The sequence below is a fragment of the Ixodes scapularis genome, unplaced genomic scaffold (genome assembly GCF_016920785.2).
Source record: "Ixodes scapularis isolate PalLabHiFi unplaced genomic scaffold, ASM1692078v2 PGA_scaffold6__148_contigs__length_123643588, whole genome shotgun sequence".
NCBI classification, from domain to species: domain Eukaryota; kingdom Metazoa; phylum Arthropoda; class Arachnida; order Ixodida; family Ixodidae; genus Ixodes; species Ixodes scapularis.
In genome coordinates, this window is record NW_024609881.1 from 30,897,274 (window position 1) to 30,904,301 (window position 7,028).

General features: G+C 47.3%; 1 pseudogene; it reads right to left on the reverse strand.

Moving 5' to 3' along the window:
- Window positions 1-5,362: 5,362 nt before the first annotated feature.
- LOC120843663 lies at window positions 5,363-6,645 on the reverse strand (annotated as a pseudogene).
- Window positions 6,646-7,028: the final 383 nt, after the last annotated feature.

The window sequence follows — 7,028 nt, forward strand, 5'->3', positions numbered from 1 at the left end:
ATGCATGTGCTTGTTAAAGCTGTCCTCAGACAGGAAAATGCGATACCTTGTTTGACGAGTTTGGAGTGGGCTGAAGTCCACACTCATCGGATGGCAGGACAAGGTGTACATACAGAAGTCCGGAGTATGCATAGGGTCCAGGGTAGCCCCTGTGCTCAGTAACATCTTCCTAGGCAAGATCGATCGGGATCTGGAAACCTGCTTGGTGAAAAACACCAAAAAAGTGTTTAGGTACGTAGACGTTTACTTGGTGTTCGTTGAGAGGGCTAATTTCCTATGAAAGCTTGACGATGTGCTGAAGATCTTCACGGAAAAAGGGCTAGGACTTCGATTCACCTATGAAGCCCCATAAAATAATCTCATTCAGTTCCTGGATCTCCGCATCGAAGTGGGGGATGATCATGTTTGCTGGTGTTACAGTCCCAGAACAGCGAAGGCTCTTCTAAACTTTCAATCAGCCGACTCCAAACTCGTCAAACAAGGCATCGCATTTTCCTGTCCGAGGTCAGCTTTAACAAGCACATGCATCCACAAATTGAGTTCCAGCTTCATGTCCCAAATTCAACGGCTCAAGGATTCGGGGTATCCTAATTCGGTCATTACTTCAGCTTGCGAAAAAGTCGTGAAATACCTTAAAGGGCCCCTGAAAAGAAAAAAAAAGATTTTTAAATCAGTCTGGTTCGGACACGCGTGTCAAAAAATGAATTTTACGCGAAAAAAAATTTGTTTAGAGCAATATTGAGGGCGAGAGATTTATTTGAAATTTTGCGCGCAAATTCCAGGTCATTCAGCTCGGCTTCTGATTGGCAACCATAGTCAATAGAATGAGTGACAGCTTAGATGTTGGTTAAAAAATCTTCGTGATCTCTTGAGATTGTCTTTTGGATTACATATTTTAAGGTTTAAGAAACAATCCATCGAATGAATGTCGCAATTGCTTACAAACGTTTTACAAAATCGTAACTTCCGTTCGGATACTACAACAAAACAACAAACAAACGCTTCCCCATTCTGTTTTCTGTCATGGTCACCGTCGTTGTAACGCGTCTCGCGTACCTCGGGTGGTTTTATGATTTTATCGCGTTTATATGTGAAAACAAACCTTCTGAAGAGTGCTTGTTGCTTCTGTTAGTTAGTCATCGTAAGGACTTAGGAAGTGATCGGTGTGACAGGTTTTTGTTTTCCTGCTCTTCCTTGCGTGATTCGTGTGTCCCGTTTACCCCATCTTTTGTATGTTTTCTGGCGCGCGCCAGTGCCAAGTTTTTTTTGTTTTTTTTTTAGATGTCGGTTTCCGTAAAGAGTTTAGTGAAGGCACGCGGCACCGCACTCAACGTTTAATAAAAAAATGAGTCACCACTGCGTGTCCTCGCGGCGGCTTGAAGGGTCGTGCGGCTCGGACGAACTCGTCGAGGCACCCGCTTCGCCGCCTTCCGCGGCGAGGTGGGTGCCTCCTCGCGAGCGGTTGTCTCGCGGCGATCGGAGCGGACGCCTTCCGGCTGGCGAGGCGTGTCCTCGTACGGGCGAAGGCCCAGCTGCTGGCAGCGTTGAAGGGTTGAAGCAACCGACGCTTCAGGTCGGGGTCCATCGCGACGAGTGTGTACTGTGTGACCACTGCACGTGCACGATACGACGCGGTACGTCGTGCGACCGGCAGACACAGGGGCTGTGTTCCAAATCTCCAAATGGATCCGAGTTATTCCGGCGGATCGTATCACGTGATAGCACAGATTGAAAAACACTGTACGTGGGTAGGTTTTAGAACGCCAAGGGTACAAAACTCTTACCCTGGGGTAAGATCGAGTAAATTTTGGAACACGGCCAGGACGTAGCAATGGCTCTCGTGCGGGGCGCAGCCAAGCCGGAAAAGTAGCCCAGCCGATCCACAACGAAGAGGCGGGGTGTACCTCTCCTCCACGCGCCCGAAATGCCGAGAGAGAAAGAGGTGGAAAGGAGGTGACTACCGACTAAATTGCGTCTGGCGCGGTCAATATTGCTCTAAAAAAAATTTTTTTCCGCGTAAAATTAATTTTTCGACACGCGTGTCCCAACCAGACTGTTTTTAAAAAAAACTTTTTTTTTCTTTTCACGGGCCCTTTAAAACACATCCAGAGATCGAGGAACGTGACCTCGAGGAGAAAGAGAAAAAGAAAACTTCAATCATACCGTACAACCACCGCCTTTCCCACGGACTCAAGAAAGTCGCCTCTAGATACAACGTGAATGTTGTTGTTTCCGCCCGCCACAAGCTCAGCTTTGCGTGCTCCACAGTCAACAAAAGCGAGAGAAATGACAATCCTACGTCTCTCAGCCGCTGCAGCATCAAACACGGAATAGAGTTTGGCGCCTGCATAGAAGGTGTCGTTTACAAGATTTCGTTTTCCTGCGGGCGTGCCTACATAGGACAAACTGGGCGTTGCCTCAACATAAGACTACGAGAACACCACAGTTCTTTGAAAGGAACCGCTCACACACATCTCGCGATGCATCGCCGAGATGGCGGATGCCAACCCATTCTTAATAACACGACAGTGATGTTCCGACACAACCACAAACTACCCCGAGAAATGATGGAGACGCACCACAGACCACAAAACGGATCCTTGTGTGTAAGCCAGCCCACAGTGACTTTGATGAAGAGCGAGATCGGCTTTTTGGATCTCGGATAACTCGTCCAGTATCGTGTTGAGTGAAAGAAGCGCCAGGGCCACAGAGGGGCATGCCTGCACGAGCAGCAGCAGCATCATACGTAATTTCTTTTTAATAGAATCAGTTGCTAGTTCAGCGCGTGTCCTGTGTTTTCTCCTCTGTCTGTCTTTGTCCTAGTCGCGCTGTAAGCTATAATGTTCAGGCTTACTACTCTCTGCCGTTCACATATGATGTACCTGGGAAACCAGTTTCCCTAGTACAACCCTGCCGCGCCAGTGCGCGTTGGCGGAGGAAGTTAGGAGGTCAGCTTTTAACAAACACCATGCATTATTTCTAGTAGTTTACTTATGCTCATTGCTCAGTGACAACCAAGAAATATGCGAGCATCGAACGAAAGCTGTCCACAGCACGGGGTCTAATTTTCGTCTTGGCGAGAGTGAAGGAGTTAAGAGGCTGTTTGCAAACATGTTGCCTGCCAGTGCGAGAAAAAGAAGAGTTTGGAGAGTCAACGCACTGGATTTTCTGTGACCGAAATGGGGGACCGAGCAGAGCACAGATTTGAAGATTAATAATTAGTGAAGCATCATCGTTCAGGTGCGACTCGAGTTCTCCCCAAATGGGCAGTCAAGGCTGATATGACATTCGTGTTAAATCCGCGCTTCACACTGACTGCTTTTTGGTGACATAGAAAATCGATGCCAAGGCCTCAAGTTGGTCTAGGTTGTGTTGCTTTCGCCTGCCATGAGGTGTCTATCGCAGACGAAAACACAACAAAAAAGACATTTATGTATCGTCTGCTAAGCGAGATTTAAAATGATCTGTGAACGTCTGCTATATCACAAAGGATGCAGTAGACCTTTTTTAAAAGCTGCACCTACCTACCCTGACACCAAAAGGCAGTGTGCTGTCGCAAACCGGCTGTAGCTGACGACAGAGAAAGGCCGAACATGATAAGGGACGCAAGCGGCAAGGCCATTGCAAGCTGAGGAGGCACCTGACAGAGCCTTGCACGAGACTTCCTCGCGTCGCCGAAATCCGTTTTCATGCTGTACATAAGATGAAATTCCCTGTTGTGACATATAGCAATACGATTCCTGCCTTCTGTTCTAATTAAAAGAAATTTCTCCAGCAAAAAAGAAAAAAAAACGTCAAAAAGGTCTTTGATTGCTCCGCTTGCCACCGGATATTCCACAGACTTCTGACACTCAGCGTCAAAAGCCTGCGATTGTGGTTCGAGCATCAAAATAATGTGCTCAAATCTTGACGCTTGGCGCCAAACTTTTGTGTGAATGAGCCATTAGGGTTAGGAAAAAGACAAGATAAAAGATTTACCTTTAACCGCAATGTGAAGAAAGAAAATTGTTACATACCACGTTCTCCACAACATCCTCTTGAACCATAGGGCCTGCCACTCCACGAGTCTCCATAGGCGCAGCAAGGGGTGGGACACCTGCCGATAGGAAGCATAAATTATGAGAAAATTACTGGTTAGCAACAGTCAACACCGGCGTCATCGGCCCTTTAATGTTACACACAAGTGACATCTGGTTTAACATTAAGGAAAATTGAAAGTGCACACGATTAATGCAAACACTGCACCAAACTTTCTCCTAGACTTCAAACTTTTAGTATGAATGGTGGGAAATCATGAAGCTGTGAAATCCAAGCCGGAAATCCCATGCTGGACATGTAAGTGTATACTCACCATAAATAAACCATTTGTGGAATTATCCGAGCCCTTTAACTTGCACTAGAAATATTTCTCTCCCATCAGACTGCTTCGCACCCCAATACCCCTCAAATCTCATTTCCTGACCTCAGTCAGCTCAGTTCAGTGACTGTCACTTTTATTTTCAAAATTTCTCCTCTAGTGCACATTCAGTATTTTTGTGCGTATTTCACTGCTTTCGACACGTGCACTCACTGTCAACACGCCGCTTCCCAAACAGCTCCCAAATCGAGAGACTGCTGCTGCCACTCTATATCATACTATGAGTGGCCTCATTTTACCTATGTACAGCTGCAACTTTAAAGAGCAATGCACATGCTATTCCTCTAAGCAGAACAGCAAATTGAGGTATGAAAATTGACAGTGTGTGTAAACATAGAGACAGTTATACTTCAAACCCAAGCAGGGTCGGCCCTCGCATCACAACTAAGTGCTTTACCGTCACACATATTGCCTACCCCGATTTCGCAAAAAGTCTTCCCTGTATCAGCATTCAGTTTAACTAAAAAAAACCTTCGGAATCACAGAGAATGATAGCCGCAGTAGTAATCATTTCGGGATACAAAGAAGCTTGTTGACCATTTAACGCAGGGAATTAAAGCAATGTGTCAATAAAAAAAATGTTTTAAACTTTATTTTTTTTTTGCGTTGTATGCATGTTTGTAAGTACGGCCCATGGGCGCCGGCCTCTTGCTTGCCGGGAGGGACTTAGGTGCTCTGTGGGCTGCGCCATAATCCGCCTACAACGCCATCTCAAGGCATTGTAATTAGAGTATGGCGCAGCTCACGCGCTCTCCAGCTAGGAAGATGGAGGCGCCCAGAGGACGTACCTGCAAATGTGTATATGTAATCAATTACTAAAGTTATTTTTGATGCAAATGAACTTCTAAGCAAAAAATCTTTTATGCCACGAATTTGCGACATCGGGCAGTTAGGCCTGGACAAATAGGTTATACTGTTTCACCTAACATCCGGATGCAGAGGACGCTACGCTACAGCCTCTACCTCCTGAGCTCTGGTCTCGGCCGCCCTAGCCTCAGCGTCCCCCAGTCAGGTCCGTCCTGGTCTCTACCTGCTTTATTCTGGCTTCAGCCTCGGTGGCCCTTGCTTCGGCCTCGTTGGCCCTGGCTTCGACCTCATTAGCCCTGGCTTCGGCCCCAGTCTCAGGCTCGCTGGCCCTTGTCTCGACATTGTTGGCCATGGTCTCACCGGCCCTGGTCTTGCCCGCCTTTATCCGGGCCTCCTTGGACCAAACAGAGGCTTCCTCAGCAGAGGCCAGGGCAGGTACAGCGAATACAGGCCCCCTAGCTTGTGATGAAAAGTCCTCAGGGTCCCCAGAAGATGCACTGAGCTATAAACAGCAGTTGTACAACTAAGAGTTGTACAACAAAGTATAACATTAGAAGTCCTAAGCAACTGCTTCCCAGAAGTGAGCTCTGACAAACCCACAAAGTTGACTTCCCGTTGTCCACCAACTTTTTCTAATGCTGAGGAAAATAACATCATATGTCACCTGTCCCCACAGTACAAAGGTTACTGAACCAGTATATCTACAGTCTCCAATTACTTCAGTGGTCTGAACAGTTTGCAGTTTGCATGAATGAATAATTGATAAGTACATTTGAAAAAGCAATAATGACATTGATAAAAATATATCTAACCAAGCACCAAAATGGCAACATTATATGAATACTGATATGCTCTCAAGAAAGCTAACACCTTCTAACAAAAATGTTTTTATACATACCCTGTGACCTTTCAGCTCCTGGCAAAGCTTTCAGAGAAGCTTGCCCTCCATAGTTTCTTTTTCTTTTTCTTGTGGACTGCTTCTTCTGCAACGATTGATTTCAAGAAAAAAAATCAGCAAGTTTTTGTAAAATTTCGCAAGACGTTGCGAACGTCGCTGTTGAAGCCGCGGGATCACAGCGTGGTTCATGTTCCGAAGTTCCGCAATTATAAGCTGCGCCATGGTAAACTAATTTCCTTGACGTCACAATTCGAACAGATGAAGCTCTTGTCGAAAAACTAATCAGCGACGGACTCGCCCGGTCCGTGTCCGCCGGAGCATCATCTCGTAGAGTGCGAATCGTTGTCATCGGGGAACACAATCTCTAGTTCTTTTGCCCATTTCGACCAAGTTTCCTGTCGCTTCCCGGTCGTTGGATGCCACTCAAGTCGTCCCGCTCACCTTCGATGACGCAACAGCGAGCGTTATTCCATCGCTCCACCCGGACTGCGCTGCGCCGCCACCGTGTTGACATGCACCTCCCAGTCCCGCGCACTTCCTCATGGCGCTCGCTGCCGACGACGAGTCAGAGAAGGCGGGAATGAACGTCGTCAAGTCCGGCATCGCGGTCACCGATGCTAAGCCCGATTGCGACGCTAGAGTCCGTACGAGCTCACGGTCCGCGGCCATAGCTGAGCTTCCTCGCCGAGTCAACGGGAACACTGAACGACCCCTCCTCGGTGGCGGTAACAATGGACGCGCACCACCGCTCGTGAAGAAGACTCACATCCGTCGGCGTGAACGTGGCTGTCGCAGTCCCCACTGTTCCGGGAAGGCTCAGCAGTAATCCCACTTCTGAATGCTAAAGCTTTCGAAGTAATATCATCGAACGTTCGTAATCAAACTGGTTTATTTAGAGACAACAAA